The sequence below is a fragment of the Tursiops truncatus genome, chromosome 6 (genome assembly GCF_011762595.2).
Source record: "Tursiops truncatus isolate mTurTru1 chromosome 6, mTurTru1.mat.Y, whole genome shotgun sequence".
Taxonomy (NCBI): Eukaryota; Metazoa; Chordata; class Mammalia; order Artiodactyla; family Delphinidae; genus Tursiops; species Tursiops truncatus.
In genome coordinates this window covers 31530314-31557784 of record NC_047039.1, presented here as the reverse complement: position 1 = coordinate 31557784, position 27471 = coordinate 31530314, and the positions used below count along the sequence as shown (strand labels likewise).

The window sequence follows — 27471 nt, the reverse complement described above, 5'->3', positions numbered from 1 at the left end:
TTTCTCCCATTCTGAGGGTTGTCTTTTCGTCTTGTTTATGGTTTCCTTTGCTGTGCAAAAGTTTTGAAGTTTCATTGGGTCCCATTTGTTTATTTTTGTTTCCATTACTCTAGGAGGTGGATCAAAAAAGATCTTGCTGTGATTTATGTCAAAGAGTGTTCTTCCTATGTTTTCCTCTAAGAGTTTTATAGTGTCCGGTCTTACATTTAGGTCTCTAATGCATTTTGAGTTTATTTTTGTGTATGGTGTTATGGAGTGTTCTAATTTCATTCTTTTACATGTAGCTGTCCAGTTTTCCCAGAACCACTTATTGAAGAGGCTGTCTTTTCTCCGTTGCATACCCTTGCCTCCTTTGTCATAGATTAGTTGACCCTAGGTGTGTGGGTTTATCTCTGGGCTTTCTATCTTGTTCCATTGATCTGTGTTTCTGTTTCTGTGCCAATACCATATTGTCTTGATTAATGAAGCTTTGTAGTATAATCTGAAGTCAGGGAGTCTGAATCCTCCAGCTCCGTTTTTTTCCCTCAACACTGCTTTGGCTATTCGGGGTCTTTTGTGACTCCATACAAATTTTAAGACTTTTTGTTCTAGTTCTGTAAAAAATGCCATTGGTAATTTGATAAGGATTGCATTGAATCTGTAGATTGCTTTGGGTAGTATAGTCATTTTCACAATATATATTCTTCCAATCCAAGAACATGGTATATCTCTACATCTGTTGATATAATCTTTAATTTCTTTCATCAGTGTCTTATAGTTTTTTGCATACAGGTCTTTTGTCTCCCTAGGTAGGTCTATTCTTAGGTATTTTATTCTTTTTGTTGCAGTAGTAAATGGGAGTGTTTCCTTAATTTCTCTTTCAGGTTTTTCATCATTAGTGTATAGGAATGGAAGAGATTTCTGTGCATTAATTTTGTATCCTGCAACTTTACCAAATTCATTGATTAGCTCTAGACGTTTTCTGGTGGCATCTTTAGGATTCTCTATGTATAGTATCATGTCATCTGCAAACAGTGACAGTTTTACTTCTTCTTTTCCAATTTATATTCCTTTTATTTCTTTTTCTTTTCTGATTGCCATGGCTAGGACTTCCAAAAGTATGTTGAATAATACTGGTGAGAGTTCAACAACATCCTTGTTCCTGATCTTAGAGGAAATGCTTTCAGTTTTTCACCATTGAGAATGATGTTTGCTGTGGGTTTGTCATATATGGCCTTTATTATATTGAGGTAGGTTCCTTCTATGCCCACTTTCTGGAGAGTTTTTATCATAAATGTGTGTTGAATTTTGTCAAAAGCTTTTTCTGTATCTATTGAGATGATCATATGGTTTTTATTCTTCAGTTTGTTAATATGGTGTATCACATTGATTGATTTGCGAATATTGAAGAATCCTTGCATCCCTGGGATTAATCCCACTTGATCATGGTGTATGATCCTTTTAGTATGTCGTTGGCTTCAGTTTGCTAGTATTTTGTTGAGTATTTTTGCATCTATATTCATCAGTGATATTGGTCTGTAATTTTCTTTTTTTGTAGTATCTTTGTCTGGTTTTAGTATCAGGCTGATGGTGGCCTCATAGAATGAGTTTGGGAGTGTTCCTTCCTCTGCAATTTTTTGGAAGAGTTTGAGAAGGATGGGTGTTAGCTCTTCTCTAAATATTTGATAGAATTCACCTGTGAAGCCGTCTGGTCCTGGACTTTTGTTTATTGGAAGATTTTTAATCACAGTTTCAATTTCATTACTTGTGATTGGTCTGTTCATATTTTCTGTTTCTTCATGGTTCAGTCTTGGAAGGTTATAGCTTTCTAAGGATTTGTCTATTTCTTCCAGGTTGTCCATTTTATTGGCATAGAGTTGCCTATAGCAGTGTCTTAGGATACTTTGTATTTCTGTGGTGTCTGTTGTAACTTCTCCTTTTTCATTTCTAATTTTATTGATTTGAGTCCTCTCCCTCTTTTTCTTGATGAGTCTGGTTAATGGTTTATTAATTTTGTTTATCTTCTCAAAGAACCAGCTTTTAGTTTTATTGATCCTTGCTATTGTTTTCTTTGTTTCTATTTCACTGATTTCTGCTAAGATCTTTATGATTTCTTTCCTTCTGCTAACTTTGGAATTTGTTTGTTCTTCTTTCTCTAGTTCCTTTAGGTGTAAGGTTAGATTGTTTATTTGAGATTTTTCTTGTTTCTTGAGGTAGGCTTGTATAGCTATAAACTTCCCTCTTAGAACTGCTTTTGCTGCATCCCATAGGTTTTGGATCGTCATGTTTTCATTGTCATTTGTCTCTAGATATTTTTTGATTTCCTCTTTGATTTCTTCAGTGATCTCTTGGTTTTTTAATAATGTATTATTTAGCCTCCATGTGTTTGTGTTTTTTATTTCCTGTGATTCATTTCTAATCTCATAGCTTTGTGGTCAGAAAAGATACTTGATATGATTTCAGTTTTCTTAAATTTACTGTGGCTTGATTTGTGACCCAAGATGTGATCTATCCTGGAGAATGTTTTGTGCACACTTGAGAAGAAAGTGTAATCCTTTGTTTTTCGATGGAATGTCCTATAAATATCAATTAAATCTCTCTGGTCTATTGTGTCATTTAAAGCTTCTGTTTCCTTATTTACTTTCATTTTGGATGATCTGTCCATTGGTGTATGTGAGGTGTTAAAGTCCCCCACTATTATTGTGTTACTGTCGATTTCCTCTTTTATAGCTGTTACCAGTTGCCTTATGTATTGAGGTTTTCCTATGTTTTGGATGCATATATATTTATAATCGTTATATCTTGTTGGATTGATCCCCTGATGATTATGTAGTGTCCTTCCTTTTCTCTTGTAACATCCTTCATTTTAAAGTCTATATTTTCTGATATGAGTATTGCTACTCCAGCTTTCTTTTGTTTTCCATTGGCATGGAATATCTTTTTCCATTCCCTCACTTTCAGTCTGTATGTGTCCCTAGGTCTGAAGTGGGTCTCTTGTAGACAGCATATAGATGGGCCTTGTTTTTGTATCCATTGAGCAAGCCTGTGTCGTTTGGTTGGAGCATTTAATCCATTTAAGTTTAAGGTAATTATCGATATGTATGTTCCTATTCCCATTTTCTTAATTGTTTTGGGTTTGTTTTTATAGGTCCTTTTCTTCTCTTGTGTTTCCCACTTAGAGAAGTTCCTTTAGCATTTGTTGTAGAGCTGGTTTGGTGGTGCTGAATTCTCTTAGCTTTTGCTTGTCTGTAAAGCTTTTGATTTCTCTGTTGAATCTGAATGAGATCCTTGCCAGGTAGAGTAATCTTGGTTGTACGTTCTTCCCTTTCATCACTTTAAGTGTATCATGCCACTCCCTTCTGGCTTGTAGATTTTCTGCTGAGAAATCAGCTGTTAACTTTATGGGAGTTCCCTTGTATGTTACTTGTTGTTATTCCCTTGCTGCTTTCAATAATTTTTCTTTGTCTTTAATTTTTGCCAGTTTGATTACTATGTGTCTCAGCATGTTTCTCCTTCGGTTTATCCTGTATGGGACTTGCTGCGCTTCCTGGACTTGGGTGGCTATTTCCTTTCCCATGTTAGGGAAGTTTTCGACTATAATCTCTTCAAGTATTTTCTCTGGTCCTTCCTCTCTCTCTTCTCCTTCTGGGACCCCTATAATGTGAATGAATGTTGTTGCCTTTAATGTTGTCCCAGAGGTCTCTTAGGCTGTCTTTATTTCTTTTCATTCTTTTTTCTTTATTCTGTTCTGCAGCAGTGAATTCCACCAGTCTGTCTTCCAGGTCACTTATCTGTTCTTCTGCCTCAGTTATTCTGCTATTGATTCCTTCTAGTGTAGTTTTCATTTCAGTTATTGTATTGTTCGTCTGTGTTTTTTTTGTTCCTTAATTCTTCTAGGTCTTTGTTAAACGTTTCTTGCGTCTTCTCCATCTTTGCCTCCATTCTTTTTCCAAGGTCCTGGATCATCTTCACTATCATTATTCTGAATTCTTTTTCTGGAAAGTTGCCTATCTCCACTTCATTTAGTTGTTTTTCTGGGGTTTTATCTTGTTCCTTCATCTGGTACATAACCCTCTGCCTTTTTATCTTGTCTGTCTTTCTGTGAATGTGGTTTTTGTTTCACAGGCTGCAGGATTGTAGTTCTTCTTGCTTCTGCCGTCTGCCCTCTGGTGGATGAGGCTATCTAAGAGGCTTGTGCAAGTTTCCTGATGGGAGGGACTTGTGGTAGGTAGAGCTGACTGTTGCTCTGGTGGGCAGAGCTCAGTAAAACTTTAGTCCACTTGACTGCTGATGGGTGGGGCTGGGGTCCCTCCCTGTCAGTTGTTTGGCCTGAGGCAACCCAACACTGGAGCCTACGTGGGCTCTTTGGTGGGGCTAGTGGCAGGTTCTGGGAGGGTTCACACCAAGGAGTACTTCCCAGAACTTCTGCTGCCAGTGTACTTGTCCACACTGTGAGCCACAGGCACCGCCCACCTCTGCAGGAGACCCTCCAACACTAGCAGGTAGGTCTGGTTCAGTCTCCCCTGGGGTCACTGCCCCTTCCCTTGGGTCCTGATGCACACACTACTTTGTGTGTGCCCTCCAAGAGAGGAGTCTCTCTTTCCCCGAGTCCTATCAGAATCCTGCAATCAAATCCCACTAGCCTTCAAAATCTGATTCTCTAGGAATTCCTCCTCCCGTTGCCAGACTGCCTGGTTGGGAACCTGACGTGGGGCTCAGAACCTTTACTGCAGTGGGTGGACTTCTGTGGTATAAGTGTTCTCCAGTCTGTGAGTCACCCACCCAGCAATTATGGGATTTGATTTTACTGTGATTGCGCCCCTCCTACCGTCTCACTGTGGCTTCTCCTTTTTCTTTGGATGGGGGGTATCTTTTTTGGTGAGTTCCAGTGTCTTCCTGCCAATGATTGTCCAGCAGCTAGTTGTGATTTTGGTGTCCTCGCAAGAGGGAGTGAGAGTATGTCCTTCTACTCTGCCATCTTGGTTCCTAATCCCCTGGTTATTCATTTTAAATATAGCAGTGTGTACATGTCAATCCCAAACTCCCTAACTATCCCTTCCGTCTACCCTTCCCACCCCTCTAACCATAAGTTTGTTCTCTAAGTCTGTGAGTCTGTTTCTGTTTTTTAAATAAGTTCATTTGTATCACTTGTCTTTAGATTCTGCATAGAAGTGATATCATACAATATTTCTCTTTCTCTGTCTGACTTACTTCATTCAGTATGACAATCTCTAGGTCCATCCATGTTGCTGCAAATGGCATTACATTCTTTTTAATGGCTGAGTAATATTCCATTGTATATATGTACCACATCTTCTTTATCCATTCCTCTGTCGATGGACATTTAGGTTGTTTCCAAAAGTACATTTCTTGCTCACCACAAGCCCTGATGTAAGTTGGCAGGTGGTCTTCTACATCTGATGAGTTGGAGATTCCCTTCAACTTGTGAGCTCATCACTTCAACAACTGACTTCCAGACTAGTCCCAGCAAAGGAAGGGAAAGATGATGGAGATCCATCGACTTTCAAGTGCCTTGGAATAGAAATGGCGCATTACTTGCTCTCACATTCCTATATGCCAGTTACAATCATGTGGCCCTGACCCAACAATAGGGGAGTACGGGAGATGCAGGGACCCCATGAATATTCATTGAACACTACAGGTCTCTGCTGACCTTGAATTTTAGGAAACAATGAGGTGTAAATTAAAAGCCAATGCAATATTTTCCATATTAGGTTGTCTAGACTTTATTACCTCTAATACTACAAAGGATTTTGTGGGCAAAATTTTTGATGATAAAATAAGTTTAGGAAATGCTGTGTACTATATTTAACTCATTGAATTTACAACGTGAAATTATTTATTAAAGGTTTTGAAAAGTTCCACATTAAAGAAACCTATTAAATTAGAATAGGCAAGATATCACAGAGAGAGGTCCGTTTATTTATTTGATAAATATTTTTTGAATATCATTATTTGCCATGTGTTGAGCTAGACTTCTGGGGGAAATTATATGAAAAAGATCTTTTCCTTGTTTACAAGAAGATTAATTCTGGGAGAGGAGTATAAAGCAATTCCCTATGCGTGATCACATTACAGTAATAGATAAATATTTTACATATTCATCAGTGAGTATCTATATCTTTTTAGGCCAAGAAAATGGTCTTGAGGTTCATTTGAGCATAGCTGGGGTGATATTTTACAGCATTTTCATCCTATTGTAGGCAGGCAATTTAAAAAAATACATTATTTTTTACAGCAGTTTTATGTTTACAGTAAAATTAAGCAGAAGGTACAGAGATTTCCCATATACCCCTAAGTCAGACAATTTTGAAATATTATGACACCAGTTTACTTTCTGCATAGTTGACAATTTTCCTTAGTAGTATACACTGTAAAACAATTATGTCATCAAGACAAAATATCATAGATGTCAAGTTAATAACAAAATATACTAATGTGACTCTTACATTTTTAATTAGAAATGGTGCATTCTTATGTTAAAAATATTAAATAAGCCAAACAGAGTATACATAAATGTTAAGACTTTTTCCTACAGCCTTTAATCTAAGTCCTCTAATCTCTTTTTCCAGAAGTAACTATTATTTCCTTTTTTTTCTGTATTCATATATTTACATGCCTACACACACATATACTGGTCCTCTGAATCTGAAGGTTCCATATCCGAGGGTTCTGCATATGTGGATTCAACCAACCATGGATGGAAAATATTCAGAAAAAAAATTCCAGAAAGTTCCAATAAGCAAAACTTGAACTTGACATACACTGGCAACTATTTACATAGCACTTACATTGTATTTACAACTATTTACATAGCATTTACATTGTATTAGGTATTATAAGTAATCTAGAGATTATTTATAGTATATAGGAGGATGTACATAGGTTATATTCAAATACTATACCATTAGATATGTATAAGGGACTTGAACATTCATGGATTTTGATATCCGAGGGGGTTCTGGAACCAATCCCCCTCAGATGCCAAAGGACGATTGTATATATCCCTTTTTAAAACATAAATGATAACCTATGAAAAGTACATAGGTATGAAAAGTATGAAAAGTATGTTTTATTTTTTTTAAATTAAAAACATATCTAGAATTCCATTCCATACACACACACATGTGCGCGGCACACACACACGCATCCCACACACTGTTTGGATGTACCATGTTTCATGTAGCTAGCACCTTAATGATGATCATTTAAGTCAAAATGGGTTTTAAAGTTTATTTATTTAAAAAAAATTAATGTATTTATTTATTTTGGGCTGCATTGGGTCTTCGTTGCTGCGCATGGGCTTTCTCTAGTTGTGGCAAGTGGGGGCTACTCTTCATTGTGGAGCACGGGCTCTAGGCACGCGGGCTTCAGTAGTTGTGGCACATGGGCTCAGTACTTGTGGCTCGCAGGCTCTAGAGCGCAGGCTCAGTAGTTGTGGCGCATAGGCTTAGTTGCTCCGTGGCATGTGGGATCTTCCCGGACCCGGGCTCGAACCCGTGTCCCCTGCATTAGCATGCAGATTCTTAACCACTGTGCCACCAGGGAAGTCCAAAAGTTTATTTTTTTAAATGTTATATTTTTGAAATTAAAGAAAAGCAACCAAAGTAAACTAATGCATCCTTAAAATGTGGTTCTTGTGAGACATTTTAATACCCAAGTGGGTTTTTTTTTTAAAGTACACTGTTTTGCGTTTTTAACATAAAATGATATATCTATGTTCACTCCACACACTTAAGTGTGTATTTGTGTATGTATGTGTTTTATGTGCAACTTAAAATGTGTTTTTTTTTTTGAAGAACATTAACTGATTTAGGTGTTAGATACACTAGGAGGTAGCATTCAAGATTCATGTTTTTAAATTCATAGAAATATACCCTTGAACATAACATGGGTATAAACTGATGCATAGAAAAACTATTGATGATAATTCCATAATCTTTGTGGAATTTTTTTTTTTTTTTTGGTGGTACGTGGGCCTCTCACCGTTGCAGCCTCTCCCGTTGTGGAGCACAGGCTCCGGACGTGCAGGCTCAGCGGCCATGGCTCATGGGCCTAGCCGCTCTGCGGCATGTGGGATCTTCCTGGACCGGGGCATAAACCCGTGTCCCCTGCATCGGCAGGCAGACTCTCAACCACTGTGCCACCAGGGAAGCCCTTCTTTGTGCAATTTTACAAAGATGTTAACTTTAAGTTATCACATCTAAAAATATTAATGCTTTCTGGGTTGTGATGAAAACATGTAGAACTGAGAACATAGAAATTTAGGAAAAAGTGTTAATAAGTTTACCCTTGGATATTCAATGTAAATAGGAAAAGGGACTGGCAAGAGTAATTTGTTACTTTTTCTCTCTCCTCTAAGACAGCTGCCAGGAAACAGGGAGGAAGGACTGGGGCCAGAGATCTTCCACCTGCCACAGCAGTGAGCAATCACTCCATCTTCAAAGTGATTTACAAACATTAATGAACCTTCCCAACAGGCATATAGGGCAGGGAGGTTATAATTACCCTGTTTTACAAATGGGAGATGGAGACACAAATAGGTTAAGTGCTTTGCTGCAGGCACGCCGTGATTCCTCTGGTTAGAGTGCAGGAGGGCTTGCCTTCACGGGCTCCCCTCACGCCCAGCCCCAGCCCTGCAGACACCAGCACTGTCCTGAGAAAAACACAGCCAGGTCTCCACTAGGATGGAGAGCGAGAGAAGTAGGGCCCCGCGAGGTAATTCAACGGCTCTGTGTAGATATTCTCATTTGTTGTCTAAGGGCAAGGACTGAAAATGCCTTTCCACAAGGATATGCACCCAGTGGGCATTCGACAAGAATCTGCTGGTAATCACGGCGCATCACCCAGACCAGAAAGGCAACAGTCTTGCCCCTCAACTATGTAGATAATTGTCCAATTTGACTTTTCCAAAAACTTGGCAGAATCTAGATTTCAAGCTAAAACAAAGGTTATCGCTCATCAACTGGTGGTTAACTCTTTCCCAGAAAGCTGCTTTAACGTGTAAGGCAGAGAGTTGACAAAACTGCATGACAAACGTAAAATGATGTGTAGACTGGCAAGCTGGGAATGAGTAATGGAGCCTATCTTGCTACTGTCCTAATCCTGTCACATTCAGATGTAGTAGTGGTTAATATTGCTGGAGTTCTGAAGTTGACAAAATATGTAAGGGAAAGTGTAAAGAGAAACTTTAAAAATAAATACAATTTGTACATTCATTTGCTATTGGTTAGGCATAGAGTAAGTTTTGGGAAGGGTAATAATCAGAGAGTGAGTAAAATTTTTAGGAGCAGTGCTTTATTATAGCTCAAGAACTGATTAACAACTTCAGACCACCTTTCTCTAATCTACATCCATGAGAATGGCAAGTGGGCAAGCTGACAGAAGGACACACATGCCGCTTATGGAGAAGGCCTGCACAAGCTCTTAGACGATCTATACATATATTGGACAATATACATGTGCATATGAATACGCATACACATAATGCACCCAGATGCGCACACACACACATATATGAGGGATACCTTTTTCATGTATAAGTGTGTATAAGGAAATAAATACATAGAGCATACATTTAGTCCATTCCATTATACATTTTACATACGTGTGTGTTTTAGTTATTTGTGCAAATGTCCTAATAGGAAGGTAAGCTCCTTGAATCTGTGGAGACCATGCTTTTTTCATCTTTTTCACCCTACCCAAGACTGAGCAGTTTTTTCTTTTTCATATGTCAAATAACGTCCAAATATGTGTGGATAAAGATGTAGTCTCAGCTCTCAAAAGACTTAAAGCTCTGAAACACCATTCAGGATTGGCTTGACCTTTCAGAGCCTGCTACCCAGGAAATAAATCTAGAACTCTCTTTGAAAGGGCTTTCTAAAAGTCCCTGATACAATTACTCTTTTTCTAGAGATGGAGCCCAAAGATAAAGGTCAAAGTTTGTAATTTAAATGTCTTCATTACTGTCATATTATATTTTCCTTATAACAATGAATTATGAATTAACTAGTGTTAAGAAAAGTTAGGAGCTACTGCAGAAGATGATAACAAAATACTAAAGTGATTATTTCTTTATACCATCTATATTTTGAGGGACTTTAGTATTTCAATAAATTTCAATTGACTCTGCTTTTTATTTTTCTCTTTCCCTGAACTCCTAACCCAGTGAGTAACCTTCAGTGTTTGTCCAAATTTTCCTCTTCTCTTGAAGTGTTCTGGTTAAGTTTGCAGATGTTGAAACTGCATTTCAAAAAGGCACACAACCCTAGCTTTTTAAAAATTAAAAGATCAAAACCAAACCAAACCACAATGTCGAAAATGCATTCCTCTTGTATTTGTTTAAATAGATAACTCGGAAAGTTCCTTGAAGAAGAAATTCCACTGACATTTATTCATCTTTTGCAGTTTGATTTCTATGAAAAAACCTTGCTGCTTTTTCCTTGCTGGTTGTGGTACTGCCGCAGCACTTGGTTGCTTTTTCCCTCCGGTGGCCAGCTTCTTTCGGTTATGGCTCCTGGTTGATTGTTGGCTGTGGTGCTGATACCCAATTGATTATTTTGCCTCTAGCCCTTGGTCCTGGGTGTTCTTTCAGGCAGCCCAGGCCCGTTCTGCACCGGTGGTGCTCATCCACCTGTGGGTAGATCAGTTCCATCTGTCCTCGGCCCTCTTTGAACAGTGGCTCACTTCAGAGCCGTAAATGCCTAGGTCCATGAGCTAATCCAGTCTCCTTGGTTGATAGAATCCATGACAGGATCACAAGCTGCAGGGTCATAAACATCATTTGGGCGCTAATAAATTTCAAGCTTTGAAAGGAGGTGTTTATGTCTAGCAAGAGATACTGTTTGCAGAAGGGACTTTCTTAGGGCATCTGTAATTTGTTTTGTAGCAGTGACACCTTGGGGGCCTGGCAAGAGAATTTCTTTCAAGTCTCAGGTAAGGGAGAGAGCGCCATGTGGTAGCAGGAGCCCTGGGACTGCCCAATGGACTCTCCCATCCCAGCCTGCCCCTCCTCTGACACCTTGTTCTTTGTGCAATTATTTTCACAATCCATCTCTTGTAGCTGACTCTCTTCATCTGCAAAGGAATAGCGATGGAGCCTTTAATCTTCCTGGAAAAGGGGTGTTAATTTTTATTACATTCTTCAGCCCCTTTTGGTCTCGTCACTTGCATCCTTTCCTACTTGTGTGATAGAATTTTGGAACTTTGATATTGCAGTTCAAGGTCTTGGGTTGGATTGCAGAATAAAATATGTAGAATTTTGTTCTTTAGATGTCTTTAAAAATAGGATACATTCCTATTTCAGTTGGTGTGTATGGTGCCGTTGCATGTGTTCCACTGGCTGTTCACACAGGATTGTATTGATCAGTCAGCATTGATGGATGATGTTTAACTCATTCAGGACTCTTCGGCAATGCTGAAGATACAAAGGGAAGAGAAGGCATGGATTTGCAGTCTCGCTGGAAAGGAAAGCAGTAGGCGAATGAAAAAAGGAGTAAGTGAGCCTGTGGTTGATGGGTGTGTGGTCCACCCCCTTTCCTCACCAGCCTCAGAAGCCTGGCTGGCCATTGGTGTGGCTGTTTCTTTCAGGCTTGAGGGGACATGAGGGCACTCGGCCTGGCTTCAGCTGGCCGTCGGGATTTCAATTTTTGTGCTACTTTGGTTGACTGCCTTACGAGGATGAGACTATACTAACAGAAGGCGGTTTAGTGCTTTCACGACTCCCAGAGATGGTGGTATGGTTTGATAAGTAGTGAGCGGTTAGCTGGTTTGAGGTGCTTCTGGGTTTTCTCTCTCCCTTGCTGACCTTCGCATTCTGGTGCAACTGCCCTTCCTCTAGAGACTTCTGTTAGGGACGTGTTCCATGTTGGAAGGGCTGCTACGTTAATATATGAGTGCAAAATTAGACCTTTAGAGGGTAAAACATTTGACTGTCGCAATGAGTTTTGTTACTAGGGAGTGAAAAGTCAGTCTGTGTCAGTCCTCGGTGGGGGGTTCACCAAAGGGCACGGTGGATTTACTTCTTTATTTTTAAAGGTGAGAGGCCATGTAGCTGCCACCAGCATAAGGTTCCCTACCAGGGAGAAGCGCTTGGGTGGACTCTAGCTTCTGCCTTCAACTTCTGCCCTAACTCCTAAATCACCCTGCCCCCCAACCTTTATGAAATACGTACCTGACACCCTGATGGATGGATGCATCTCTGTGTAGGTCCTGTGGGTAACGAGTCTGCAGCTGATTAAATCACAGGTTTCCCATATCATTCTTACGAGTTCTGTGGCACAGTTCCTCAAGCTGACAGCAGTACAATAGCACCTTTTGAACTGTTCCTGGTTTCATGCCAGAAAACTTATCTTTTAACGGTTTTGCCCCACCTCCCAACTCCTGGGGCAAGTAGAGAAAGGAAGGAGTATGTTTTGAAAGAAATTCCAAGCTTCTATTGTGTGTTTTCCCACCTTGTAGTCCATTTTGTCACTGATAAAAAACATCATGGAAAACAGCAGAAGAGAATGTTTTAGAATGTTTACACAAAATCCAAGTTCATCATGTTTGAACACTTCTATTGAATGCCTACATACACCAGGCACCCTGCTAGGTGCTGGAGATAGCAGGTAGGCAAACATTGTTTTGTCATTAGCATTTTTTTTTTTGCAATTTTGGTGATCTAAATTGCATATCATGATTATGAACTGGGTGAGTAAATGTCTGTTTTTTTCTGTTTTGTGTTTTTTTGAAGAAAATCCCGCACTAAAAAGTAAAGAGAAATGATATATTTTCCCTTCTATTTTCCATAACCCAGATAGATACTGGCCCATGAAAACTCACCTCTGTACGATTTTCTTGAGAACACTGTTAATGTAGCAGTATATTTTCTTATAAGGAATCATGAAAGAAATTTCTCTCAGGATTCACCACCCTGAATAACTGGACGCTTCACAAGTGATTGGTTTTCTGTAACCTTGTGGGCACAGTGAAATCTGAAACTGTTGTTTCTCTCTTTGCAGAGACATTGGACCACTGAAGCTAGGGAGACACCGGGATGTCATAGCATACAATTTCCCCCCAGTTATCCTATTTCTAACTTCATTTATTTATCCTCCCCCATTTGCATTCTGTTAGATTTTCTCACTTATTTTAATACTATAGAACAATTTTCATACATTTTAATAAATCAAGTTCTTTTTGGAATGAAGTGGAGTATCCATAAATACACTCAGAAAAAAGAAAATAGTTATACCTAAGACAAATTTTACGCCAGATACATTTATGTTCAACATTTTCTGGAGGTTTTGAGTTTATGTAGACAGTTTTCATGTTCTTCAGGTTCCCAAGTAAGGAATTCGTATACTTCCAGAGAGTTTTATAGTCAAGGTGGACCATAGGGCTTCCCTGGTGGCTTAGTGGTTAAGAATCCACCTGCCAATGCAGGGGACACGGGTTTGAGCCCTGGTCCAGGAAGATCCCACACGCCACGGAGCAACTAAGCCTGTGTGCCACAACTACTGAGCCTGTGCTCTAGAGCCTGCGCAGTATAAATAGATCTCCTTTATTCTTATTAAACTGTTTTATTATTCCATTGTATGAATACTTCATACTTTATTTGACTAGTCTCCTAATAGTGGGCACTTAGGACTCCCTCCCCTTTTATGCAAGCAAACGTTGCTGCCAAAAATGTCCTTGTTCATATAATTTTTTACACATCTGCAGGAAAATTACATTTCTGGAAATATAATTGCTGGATATGTGCATTAAAATTTGTGATAGTGATTGCCAAATGGCTCTCTGAAATAGTATTCTCCAAAAAACGTTGTTTTATTCCCTCATCCCAGACAAGACTAGATATAATCAAACTTTTTTCTTATATGCAAAAATGACTTTTTTTTTTTTTTTTTTTTTTTTTTTGCGGTACGTGGGCCTCTCACTGTTGTGGCCTTTCCCGTTGCGGAGCACAGGCTCCAGACGTGCAGTCTCAGCGGCCATGGCTCACGGGCCAAGCCCCTCCACGGCATGTGGGATCTTCCCGGACCGGGGCACGAACCCGTGTCCCCTGCATCGGCAGGTGGACTCTCAACCACTGCGCCACCAGGGAAGCCCCCAAAATGACTTTTATGTCTGTTTTAATATGAATCTTATTATGAATGAGTTTAAGCCCCTTCATTTATTAACTGCCTCTTTGGGTTTCTTTTTCCAGACTATAGCTTTTGGATCTTTGCACATTTTTCCCTCATTGGATTGTTCAGATTTTTCTTATTGTACAGAATATTCTTGGGCTTCCCTGGTGGTGCAGTGGTTGAGAGTCCGCCTGTCGATGCAGGGGACACGGGTTCGTGCCCCGGTCCGGGAAGATCCCACATGCTGCAGAGCGGCTGGGCCCGTGAGCCATGGCTGCTGAGCCTGCGCGTCCGGAGCCTGTGCTCCGCAACGGGAGAAGCCACAACAGTGAGAGGCCCGCGTACCGCAAAAAAAAAAAAAAAAAAGAATATTCTTTATATTAATTTTCTGTCTGTCACAGTATGTTGCAATTTAAAAAACATCGTGGTTGATCATCTGCTTTGTTCCTTTTGCTGTATATAGATATACATATATATCTTTCCATACTGATTTTCTTTTTTGTAGTTGAACTTATCAATATTTCTGTCATGGAGCTTTTTCCATCATGCTTTGATATCCTCAACCATATTTTACGCATATCTAGTTTTGCTTCTCTGGTACTTTTTATGGTTTAATTTTTCTAAGCTTAAGTCTTTGACCCATTTAGAATTAACGTGATTCAAGAAGTGATGTATAATTGAGTGCTGTTTGTTTTTTCTGCCTAGCCAGTTTCCCCAATACCATCTTTTACTCACTGATTTGAAATGCCACCTTCACCTTTTTTTTTGGACTCTTTAGTGTATCCTATTGATCTGTCTCTGTATCATTGGCTCTAGTCCTGGAAAGGTTTACTTTTTTCGGTTTTAAAATGTATTCAACTATGTGTAGGTTGTTTGAGTCAAGTTATTTGCCTGTGCTTGGAGTTCCCATGGGACTCAAGGGAGCCTGGTAGTGTGGGAAGTGGGCTGAAATCGCTATAAACACAGCCTATTGGAGCAACCAACTAATATTCCACTACTATCATATGTTTAGTTTACACTTGGAAAAGTGCTTTCGTATGACTATCTCATTAATCCTAACAACAGTCTTGTAAGGTGGAGGTTGCTATTCCTGTTTTTGGAAAGTGACTTTCATAGAGGTTCTGGGGTTCGGCCAGCATCATACAGCTCCCACGTGGCACAGCCGGAACTCCTGCCCCAACTTCTCGGTGCGCTTTTCCCAAAGCACAGCTACCCCATTTCCAGGGCTAATATGGGAACTTCGCTCAAGGTTAGCTCTACCCTTTGGAAACACACCTTTAGTAGCTGACTGCAGGCTGGCCAGCACTGAGAGCCTGCTCCCGTGGCTTTTGTCTGTAGCTCCTCCAGCAAGAGGTTGGCAGAAGTGGGGAGGTCATTGCATTGTTGGTTGTCTACTCTCTGAGAGAGATCATCCACTCTCTGCTTTTTTTTTTTTTCCTTTTTTTCAGAAGAAAGCTTTTCTAGAACACTCTAAATTCTTGGAGCAGATATTTATCACACCCTCTGTGCTAGCAAAGTATTTTTCAGCAGAAAAAAAGTCAGTTTGACAAATCAACATGCTGCATAATTAAAGGATTAACATTGTTCTCCCGAAATTAAATTAGGAGTGGAGGACTTTTGTGCTAACTTGTTTATGGTAAAATTATTTGTTGTCATTTTGCAGGGAATAACTCAGACCATGAGATAGTGTCAGTTTTGAAATTTTTAACATCAGAGGCAAGTGGGAAATGACATTTACACAGTGTGACCGGTGGCACATACCTGAATTGTCTCCAGCTTGTCAAATCCAGACGCTTCCCCTTTCATGAGTGAAGGTGAATACTTCCCTACCCCTCTCTTATTTGTTTTTCCCTGGAGAGAAAATTTTTATCTTCCAGTGTAGTCTGGAAGCAATCTAAATTTTGTGCAGATCGGATGATTGCTCTTATTGGGTGATTCAATCTCTTTCTCTGACCCAGGCCACAGTGACTGAAAAGGGGGTTGGAAAAAACTGATTGGAGGGGTTTGAGGGGATAAGACTTGTATAAAGGTTGTGCTGAAGACTAGTTTTTTCCCCTTGAATCAGATTTTTATTTGTTTAATCAGGTCTGAGCAAACATCTGCTGCTGTGACTAACTTTATTTCCATGTGTTTGCTTATTTGTCTGTTTTCAAAAAGTACTCAAGGTAATTTAACCTCTTTGGGACCCAATGATGTGAAAGCAGAGCGGGGGTGGGGGGAACAAAAGAAAAAAACCATGTTTAGAAATTAAAAGAAACTTTAAACAGGAAAAATAGATCTTCTTTGATATATCTAGAGACAGTGGACTCACCCTATCCTTTACCTAATCATTTTCAGGAAGTTTTAGAAACTTAATGGGGAAAGGGGGAAGGCATTAGTAAGAGAAGACTAGTTTTATCGAGTTATCAAAGCCTGTTCCTCTGTCCCTCTGCTGCTCTCTTTTATTGAAGGTGTTTCTTGTTTCCAGGGAAGCAGAGCTCATTTGGCTGGAACGTTCCGGGCATTTGCTTTGAGACCTTTAGTGCAGGGGAGATGTTGTCTTCCGCAGACTCTCTGGCCGAGTCAGAAGCTGGTGCGTCGGTGCTTGGTGAATCCGTACGCCTCGCTGTGACCACAGAGAAGCACTTTAAGTCTCAGATGCAGCAGGAAGAGCTGAGCCAGGACTTGGTACTAGCGTTGGGCCCCAAAGTCCACAGATGCTGCCTCTCAAGTGTGGTACTCAAAGTGTGATTTTGAAAGATAGTAGAATTATTTTAAGCTCAGATTAAAGTCAGGGGGTAGTGATCATTGCATGGGAAGGAAAAAGCATGAGACAGATGGTGAAGGCGGGAAAGTTAGAGCCATCTTTGGGATGGAGGGAGAGATGTTGGAGGAGCCAGGTTGGGTTGGAGGGGAAGTAGCAGGCGCTCTCCCTGCCTTTGTCACTTCCCTGTGGTCCTCCTGTGATTTGGGGGCCTCTGTGGTGCATGGTCACCTGCATGCTGGCCGCACCCCGGTCATGTGCATGCCTCAGGGCCTCTCTTGCTCTGTCTCAGGGCTTCCTCCTATGTCCAGGAGAGCACTTGCCTGCCTGCCGGAGCATCTCAGCCCACGTGCAGCCCCAGCCCAGAGGGATGAGTTGGTGGACAAATGCTCTGGCAGCTCGGACGCGTGGTCTCTGCAGTTCCTCGGAGGGTTGAGTCTGGTGCCCACAGAGGCAAACGATGTGATAACACTGTTTAACTCTTCCTCTCCCTCATTCCTGCTTCTTGGGTTCATCTCTCAAGAAGTTACCTGCATGTGAATTACGAGCTTAGAGGAAAAGACTGAAGGGTACACGGTTGTTAGCATGATTGCTTGGTGCAGAGTAGGGGAGAAAAGTTGTGGAATATGGGTGAGGGAGGAAGGCATGAGGGCAAGCAGGCATAAAATATACTGGAGGGCTTCCCTGGTGGCGCAATGGTTGAGAGTCCGCCTGCCGATGCAGGGGACACGGGTTCGTGCCCCGGTCCGGGAAGATCCCACATGCCGCGGGGCGGCTGGGCCCGTGAACCATGGCCGCTGAGCCTGTGCGTCCGGAACCCGTGCTCCGCAACGCGAGAGGCCACGGCAGTTAGAGGCCCGTGTACCGCAAAAAAAAAAAAAAACTGGAAAAAAAACCCCCCAACGTCTTTGAACACAGCATTCCAGGTTCTTTGATAGATAATCTGTAAGGAAAAGAAGGGAGGGAAACTATGACAGGAAGAAATGAAGAATTTTCTTTTTAAATGGGCAAAACTAAGCTATACTGTCTAGGATTTCGCAGTTGGGTGATAAGACCATAAAGAAACACAAAGAAGAGATAATTAACAAAGTCCAGATAGTGGTATTTTTAAAAAAGGAGACAGGTAGTGGCTATAATGGAGCATTTGACAGAGGTTTCTAAGGTGGCTGCAAAGTTCTGTTTCTTGACCTGGGTGGTGGTTATAATAATTCATTGAAATGTACATTTGGTTTGAATAGTTTTCTGCATTTGTATTATATTTTACTTTGCAATGAAAATGTTAAAAACCCTGGTAAGTATGATACAATCAATCTGTGCATTTATGCAAAATTATATGTGTGTGTATAAAAACACACACACAAATAAAAACAGCAGCTGCTAGTTTGTCCCTCCCCCCACTTAGGTGGTTGAGATGAACAGATACACACTACTATATACAAAATAGATAACCAACATGGACCTACTGTATAGCACAGGGAATTCTACTCAATATTTTGTAATAACCAATAAGGGAAAAGAATCTGAAAAAGAATCTATAAATATGTATATGTTTCTATATAGCTGAATCACTGTGCTGGACACCTAAAACTAGCATGATATTGTAAAATCAACTATACTTCAATTTAAAAAAGTGACTGGTGGGTATATAAAATTACCCCTGACAGCTAAAGAGAATGTTCCAGAATTAGGTTGAGGACTCTCCCTTTCCAAATCCTTGTTGCCTCAAAGCATCAGGCTGGGCAGCTTTCCTACCTAATTTTGTTCAGACAGATGAAAGCAGGAAGGATTAGTTTTGATCATGCTGGCTAGATGTGTGAGTAACATCCTGCCTGGTAATTATTTTTGACATTTGACAGTTCTAGGTACAACCTTTTGCAGCTCTGAAATGTTGGCAGTACATTTATTTTTGAAGGGTTCATACTTTCCTATAAGGAACCAAGTATCCGCAGGACACTTCTTTGGGTGCCTTGTTTCAAATTAAGCTAGAGCGTTTTGGAGAGTCACAAATCCAGAGGGAAGCTTGAAGTTTCAGGAAAGGACTCATCACTTAGCAACCACTACCACCACAACAAAAGTGTGCCTTTTAAATTCTTTTTGAAAGCTGGTCCCTGTGGACAGAACTGGACTTACAATCTTTCAGAGTAGATACCAGGTGAATGTGTGTTCCCAGGTATCTCCCCCACCTATCTGCCTCACTGCTGAAATTCTAATTATTCTAGATTATTTCTTTGGCCAGCGAGTTTAAAAATGCAAATATCCCTAGGAGAAGCAGCCAGGTTAAGATTTTATGAGACATTAATGCTATGGTGAAAAGAATGCATGGAGAAAAGGGATTCTGAATTGGGGAGAAGAGGGAAGGAACATTGTAAAGGACAGAGAACTGCTCAGAAGAAAAATGCCTGGAGTTTTTCAAAAGCAGGCAATGAAAAGGCACTGAGTATCCACAGTGGCACTTATGGAGATTTAATCAAATTCTTTTGGTTTCAAGTGACAGAAAACCCAACCCAATTGGTCGTAAGGAAAGAAAGGGAATCCACTGGCTCACATAATTTAAAAGTCTCATGGTAGATTTTTGGGTGGGGTTTCAGGCATGGCCTGATCCAGGGGTACAAACAATACTTTGAAAACTTGTTCTTCTCTGCTCTTGGACCTGCTTTCCTCTCTTTTGAATTCCCTCTCAGCAGGCCCTCTGCTCCTGTCACCTCCCAAGTATAGCGTAAAAGGTTCTTCCTTGCTCTGATCACTCAGCAAAAATTGTGGGATTAGCTCTAGTTGGCTCTGATTGGCCACACACTTATGTGTATATCTGTCATGGTAGCCACCAGATCCATCGCTCTGGTGGGTCATGCTAGTGTCATATGTTTCCTTTTGGAGCCAGAGGTGAAGCAGTTCCACTGGTTCACCTGCACTGAGGGAAAGCAGAAGTAAGAAGAAGAGGGAGAAGCGGGTCTAGAGATGTAGACAGTGCATGTTCTCCTCATTGTCTCTGTGAGTCCCAACCATTTCACAGAGTGGCTGTGAAATCCACTTGGTGGATCCCACGAGCATCAAAAAATTATAATAGAAGAGAATTAAATAGAACAGAAGATATCTTAGTGTGTCATATGTAGTAAGGTCAGTTATATAGGTGTGTATGTATACATACATATGTATGTAGATGTATATACATGTGTGTATCTGCATCAATGTGTGGGTAAATATGTGTAACACATATCTCTCTCCACGGGGCATGGTAAGAAGGGGTAAAAACGCTGTTCCCCATGACCCTACGTGTCGGCAACCTGGACTGGTGTTGCCCTTCCTGGTGTCTCTCCCTCTACTCACACTGCACCCCCAGCCCGGAATGACCTCTGCCTTGCGCCCACCCACTCCCTCCTCATCTTCAAGGTCTGGCTCAAATATCACTTTCTCCACGAAGGCTTCACTTCCTGATCCCTCCACTAATGCGGGAGTACCGAGCTGTCCTCTGTGCCCTCAGAGAGGCTGATCCATGCTTTGCCCTGCTATGGACGGCTGCTACTGTGCTCGCCCCAGGGATGGAGAGCGGGGCCGTCCCACACTGTCACCAGTAACCTCAGGTGGCCACTCAGCACTTGAAATGGGATCAGTCCAAATTGAGATGTTCTGTAAACGTAAAACATGCAGTAGGCTTCGAAGAAGAAAAAAATTGTACAGTATCTCAATAGTTTTTTTTTTCTTTTTTTTTTTTTAATATTTATTTACTTTTTTGGCCACGCCATGCAACTTTCAGGATCTTAGTTCCCTGACCAGGGATTGAACCTGGGCCCCGGCAGTGAAAGCACCAAGTCCTAACCACTGGACCGCCAGGGAATACCCTCTCAATAGTTTTTGTACTTACTACATGTGGATAGGATAGTATTTTTGGATATTTTGGGTTAACTAAAATATAAAATTAACATTAGTTGCAGCTGTTTCTTCTCACCTGTTTTGAAATGTGGCTACTAGAAATTGAAAATTATATTCCTGGCTTGCATCTTATCTGTACAAAACAGCTCTGGGCTAGAGGGCACAGTAGATCAAGGCTGGGCTCTAGAGGCAGAAACCATTGAGCATGGGGCAGGACAAACTCCTGAACATTCTCATTTCCCTAGTAGACATAATGAGAAGTGGACCTTGTGGGATATTTGTGCCTATTAATGGAATAACTAATGGCACAGGGGGAGCACTTAACAAATGGTTGCTGTTGCTTCTATTATCCATGGTGAAGTCCAGTCTCTCTGTAGGACCAGATGTCAGTTTTACCTTTAGAGCACCTAAAAGGCTGCCTGGCTCACAGCAGGAGATCAAGAACTCTTTCTTGAATGAATGAAGGAAGGAAGGAAACAACATCAGAAATAGTTTGAGAAAATTTCCTCAGAGACAAAATTTACCTACTTGATAATTTTTTTTTTTCCTTCCTCTGCGGTACGCGGGCCTCTCACTGCTGTGGCCTCTCCTGCTACGGAGCACAGACTCCGGACACGCAGGCTCAGCAGCCATAGCTCAAGGGCCCAGCCGCTCTGCGGCATGTGGGATCTTCCCGGACTGGGGCATGAACCCGTGTCCCCTGCATCGGCAGGCGGACTCCCAACCACTGCGCCACCAGGGAAGCACTACTTGATAATTTTGATTAAGGACAAGCGTGTCAATAAGATGGATGACCCATGGGGACCTACTGTATAGCACAGGGAACTCTACCCAGTATTCTGTGATAACCTATATGAGAAAAGAATCTAAAAAAGAAAGAATATATGTATATGTAAAACGGAGTCACTTTGCCGTACACTTGAAACTAACACAACACTGTAAATCAACTACACTCCAATAAAATTAAAACATTAATAAAAAAGGACAAGAGTGTCAGAGATTGTAAGCCGCCTTATGGCTGTTGAAAGAAAGTTCTTAGCTGGAAGCTGTGGCAACCAGGCCATTCAGGACAACCCTCCTCACCCCAGGCCTGTCTCACTTCTTGTTGGTGGGTCTGGAGTTTTACCTAGTCTGTTTTTCGAATGAGCGTTTCAGCAATTTCAATTCCTACCTCATTCTTGTTCACTTTCTTCTTTTTTGTTTAAATTTTTTTTAAAATAGCCACATCTTTTTCAGTTTTACCCCTGACGTGTGAAATTAACACCATGTGAAAATCACATGCACTTTGCAGGGTAACTTTATGTGGTTTTCCCATGAGCTATTAAATACATATATATGTGTATACGTGCGTGTGTGTGCACACACACACTTTTTTACCCGAAGGGTGTTTGATGTAGCAGATTCAGAAATGAAATGTTCATATTACAAGTCCCCACAGGAGACTGGGGTGCAGCAAAGGCAAGCCTGACAGGGTAGAAGACAGTAAAAATATTAGGTAAGGAAAAATTTCCTTCATACCGCAAAAGGTCTGAGCCTCATAGAAACGGGCAAGAGGTTCCAGGGATAAATGCCTTCAGATATTTCTTGTCCTTCTTACTCCCTGCCGCTCCCCTTCCCTCCTGAGGTTTTGGCTACAGCATTTACTGAAACGCACTGAAGATGATTCCTCTGGATGTGAGAGGCTGGGAGCCTGGAGCGGCTGCTTATTGTCCCTGAGGGGCATTTGGGGGAAATGAGCTCAGTAAAGAACACTGACCTGTGGGCAAGTCCTTTAACTCTTATCAACCTCAGTTTACTCATCTGTAAAATGAGGCTACACCATTTGCCTCACAGGGTTTTTGTAAAGATTAAATGTGATAATATATTTGAAAACAGTGTGTCAGGTAGGCGATACCTTAAAAATGTAGGTAGCCTGATGCGTGTGAGCCTTGGAGTTAGCAAGAGAGCTGAAAACCTGAGACACGGTCTGAGGAGGGAGTGTCAGAATTGGCCAAATTCAATTTTCCATCTTGCAAGACCAGGCTTGAGTGACGAACAACTGGAAAGTCTATTTAATGAAACTCTAGCTAAAGCAAAATTATGCCCTTGAGACATGCAGTAGATCATCAAACAAAACAAGAACCAGGTCCTGGAGATACTGAGCCTGCAAGGAAACTAGAAGGTCTTAGTGAGGGACAGGTGCCAACGACAGGCATATCCAAGCCCAGCTGCCGGCCACTTGGAAGAAGGGGACCTTCAAATGGCATGGATCATGTCCACGCCACACCCTAAACATCAGCCCCCAAGTTTAACTCCCAGACAAAGGGGCAAGCAACGGGCCATAGCTGTGCTAAGAGAAGCATCATCAAATCCTGACTGGAAGGAAAGGGTCCACAGCAGGCTTCATGAAGGAGACATAGTTGGGCTGAGTCTGGGAGAAGGCAGAAGGTGGGTAAGTGAAGATGGGAGGTGGGAAGGAGAATGCTCTTGGAGGAAAAACATGGTGGTGGAAGAGGGCCATGCTGCCAGATGGGAGAACAAATAGGACAATTCAGCAGGACCAGAGGACTGGGGAAATATAAGGGCATGGAAATAAAGCTGAGACGCTAAGTTGGGGTCGTATCAAGAGCTAAATGGAGGTGCCTTTACTGCACTGGGTAAAAAATGGAGAGCCACTGAAGGATTCTAAGAAGGAGAATGTCATGATCAAACTGATGTTTGAGGAAGATTCAATGGGTAAAATGTGTAGGATGGATTGGAAATATGTAAAGGAAGGGCTGCTATTGTCTGCAAAGAACAAATGAGAGTTGGAATCAGACGGACTTAATTTTGATTCTTGACTCTGTGACTTATTAGCAGTGGGAACTTAGGAATGTTACTTAACTTCCCTAAGCCTCAGTTTTCCCATCTACAAAATGGGGATAATAATAGTACTTACCTCAATGGATTAGTCAATGAGATTCTGCAGTGAATTTAAAACACCTGACGCAGGGTCTGATACACACCAATGAATGGGTAAGTAGTAGTATTAGGGAGAAGGCAGATAATAAGGCTTAGACAAGAAACCATAAAGGAAACCAGGAGACGCATGGGTAACATCCTTCCTTCCTTCCTGTCTTCTAGATCAGGAGTTGGCAAATTATGGCAGACAAAGACAGTCTTATTCACAGTGTCCTCAAGCTAGAAATCATTTTTATATTTTTAAAGGTAAAAAACAAAGAAGATTCAACAGAGACAATATGTGGCTGGCAAAGCCTAAAGTATTTACTATCTGGCCTTTTTCAGAAGGTTTGTTGACTCCTAGAGCAAATCCTTGAACATCCGAGCAAAGACCACATCCATGGAAAGCACACATCCACACAATGCTTTCACACACAGAGGGTCCCATTGGGCACCGTCCTCTTGGCTAGGGGACCAGCAAAGCCTTTTGCATGTTGGGAGCAACTGCTTTCTTGGAAATTTCACCCTCTGAGTATTTTCCTAAGTGCAATAATCTCCCAGGCCCCAGGGTCTCCATATCTCAATCCCCTCCCAAGTCTCTGCTCTTGCTTGCTACAAAGGAATATTGTAAGAATCTCCAATGTCTACAAACATTCATAGGCCCTTGAGGGGGAAAAGACGTCTTTAGAATTGGCATAATATTTTGGAAAAAAAGTCTTTGTGTCCTGGAAGCTTGTAGAGCATTTACATTGTATAAAGGATAAAGCAGATAAAAGAGGGTCCCTAGGTGCACTGATCATATCATTGTGTTACAAATATGGGGCTTATCTAAGGCAAAACAGACCTGCTGGCCCAGAGAGTATTAAGAAATCAGATATTTAAGCTATAGTTACAAAATACATGACATAATGGAAATATGTAGGAATATTTCAGAAAAAAAAAGAAAGAAAAGAAAAAAAGGAAAATAAAAAGCAGCAGCTAGGGGCTGAAAAAAACAGAGCCAGATGGGGTATATGGATTTGACAAAAAGGAATGAGTTTCAGGAATAGTATTTTATTTTTTTTATTTTTTATTTTTTTAAGTATTAAAAAACATGTATTCTTGAACAGTGATTTGGATGGAAGTAGTATTCTGAGAAACTTTTTTTTTTTTTTAGGATAATGAAGCTATTTTAGTATTATTTAAAATAAGAACAACCTTTAAACCGTATGAAGTGGGCAATAGGGGAGAAGCACGCCTTCCTGAGAAGGGTCCTCCGAGAAGGGTCTTCTCAGGGGCAAAGGCAGCAAGGGTGGGTGGGCAGGAGGGAGTGCAGGCCTGGACGTCAGCGGTGCTTCCTCGGGGCGGGCTCTGCAGGTAGGAGAGGTGGCTCTGGGGCTTGGCAGCTCCTGGCTGGAGTGGAGGGAGCTGGCCTGGTGGTCCGTGCCAGTGACTCAGGCAGGGGTAGGGCAGGGGTCAGCTTGGTTAAAGAAATGTGGGTTTGAGTGTCAGGAGGAGGTGGCCTTGGCTCTCAGGACTCAAGGGGGACGTCAGGCTGCAGGAGGCCCAGGCCCGGGAGTGCTGATCCGCCCCCATCTCTCCAGCGAGGCTCTGTGACTGTGCCCTGGGCGGGTGGAGGGTGGGGGGGCCTCACAGCAGGCTGGGCGGCAGACGGGGAAGGCTCAGGCTAGGGCTGCTGATCAGGCCGGGGCTCAGTGTCCTCTTCTCGGAGGCGCTTGCACCCGGAGCAGATGCTTCTTCTCAGAGGCCCCGGCCTGGGCACAAAGACAGGGACCACTCCATTCCTCATCACGGGCCGGAAGGCCGACAGCCTGGGCTCGGGGCTCTCAGACCTGAGAGGCCCGTCGAGCCGCCTTTGTCCTTCCTCGCATCGGCTGAAGGCCCTTAGCGCGGTCTCCTTGGCACAGGGGTCCGGGGACGCCTGGCTGGGCGGACACGTGGACAAGTTGCCTAGGCTTTCAACGGGGGCGGTACGGATGTCCACCAGGCTCTGCGTGTGGCAGGAGAGGCGGGCGTTCCACTGGGACCTCATCGTGAAACCGTTGCCATGGCCGGAAAACCCCAGCCCCGAGGAGGTGCGGAGGGGCGGCCCGCTGGGAAGGCGCCTCCAGCCCTGGGGCACCGAGGACCCGCGGACCGGGTAGTACTTCCAGCTGCGCAGGGCGGCGGGGAGCGGCCGCCTGCAGCGGAACCAGAGCTCGTGATCCTGGCGGCGGCGGTGGTAGCACAGGATTGGGCGCCCGTCCCGGCCCATCGGGAGGCAGGTGCCGCTGGCGGGCCCGGTCCATGGGAACCATGGGGACCGGCGCTTCCGGGCGTGGGCTGGCTGCGTGGCCTTGGCCGTGCCCAGGTACATGCTCAGGTAGCTGCCCATGCTAGCGGGTCAGCGGGGTCGGACCTTCGACGGGCTTTGGCTTCTGGGCGGCCCCGAAGTCTGTAGACGCGAAGCTTACGGCGCTGAGGCAACCGTTGGCATCGGGGTGTGGGACGGTTCATGGGGCGTCGGAACCTCTGGGCACGAGGTTCTGCGCGCGCCAGGCCAGGGCCTCGCGGACCCGGGGCCTCGCGGACCAGGGGCCTCGCGGGGCGTCAGGAATAATATTTTCCCTCATAGTACTGTGTCTAACTGTACCTTTAAAAAGCCCTTTAAAAATACATCCTCTTACTATCATGATGATACTTGAATTTAGAATCCTTATTTTATCAACGAAAAATGTCACCCACCTTGAACTTTATTTTGACATTCAGGGAGTAAATTCATTAATTCATGCACATATTCCTTCAACAGATATATTTTAAGTGCTTACTACATGCCAGAAACTGGGCTAGGACAGTGGTCCCAGTCTTTATGGAGGGTGCAACCTTGTGGTTAGAGAAACAATAAGTAAATAAATGAGTGGTAGACATGGAGGTAAGTTGTATGAAGGAAATAAACAGTGATTTGTGATAGAGAATAGGAGGTGTTAGGGGTCCCCTACTTTAGAAAGCTGGAATCCAGGGAAGTCTCTCTGAGGGTTTGACATTTTAGCAGACCCTAGAGGTTGTCTCTGGTTAGGTTCCCCAGAAGCAGAGTCTGAGATGAGAATTGTGTGTGAGTCATTTTTTTCAGTAAAATTTCCGAGAGGCCAGGGACTAGGGTGGGAGCCTAGAGCCCATCATTTAACGAGGCGCTCACTCCCAGTTTTGTGCAAGGTCAATGTTGGCACCTGAGAGTGAGCATCTCCTTAAGTTTTGTGCCCCACGTGCCACTTTCACCTCACCCTGTTGTGGCAAACATGAAAAGTATAAAAAAGGTACAATAAGTATATAAAAGCCTCCATCTGCTCCACTCCCAGCCTGTGACAGTCATTATTAGTTTCTTGTTTATGCTTCCTGAGAATCTTACGCATATAAAACTTTATGCATGAAAACTATGAAAAATCGCTGAAAAAAATGATAGATGATACAAATAAATGGAAAGACATCCTGTGTTCACAAATTGAGACTTAATATTGTTAAAATGTCCATGCTACTCAAAGCAATCTACAGAGTCAGTGCAATTCCTATCAAAATCCCAAAGACATTTGCTGCAGAAATAGAAAAATCTATCCTAAAATTTGTATGGAATCTCAAGGGATCCTGAATAGCCAAAATAATTTTGAAACTGAAGAACAAAGTTGGAGGTCTCACATTCCTGACTTCAAAACTTACTACAAAGCTACAGTGATCAGAACAGTGTGATACTGGCATAAAGACTGACACATAGTCCAATGGAATAGAATAGAGAGCCCAGAAATAAACTACCTATATGGTAAAATAACTTTTGATAAGGATTCCAAGATCATTCAATGGGGA

General features: G+C 42.2%; 1 long non-coding RNA gene across 2 annotated transcripts in view; it reads left to right on the top strand.

The window, feature by feature from the left end:
• The first annotated feature begins 3536 nt into the window (after window positions 1–3536).
• LOC109550744 (uncharacterized) overlaps window positions 3537–27471 on the top strand; it is a 121830-nt gene continuing 97895 nt past the window's right edge. Inside the window, exon 1 of one of the 2 annotated variants that reach the window (XR_004526959.2) lies at window positions 3537–4481. This is a non-coding gene — a long non-coding RNA (uncharacterized lncRNA). The remainder of the gene's footprint in view (window positions 4482–27471) is intronic. The other variant, XR_012332461.1, reaches the window with a different exon arrangement.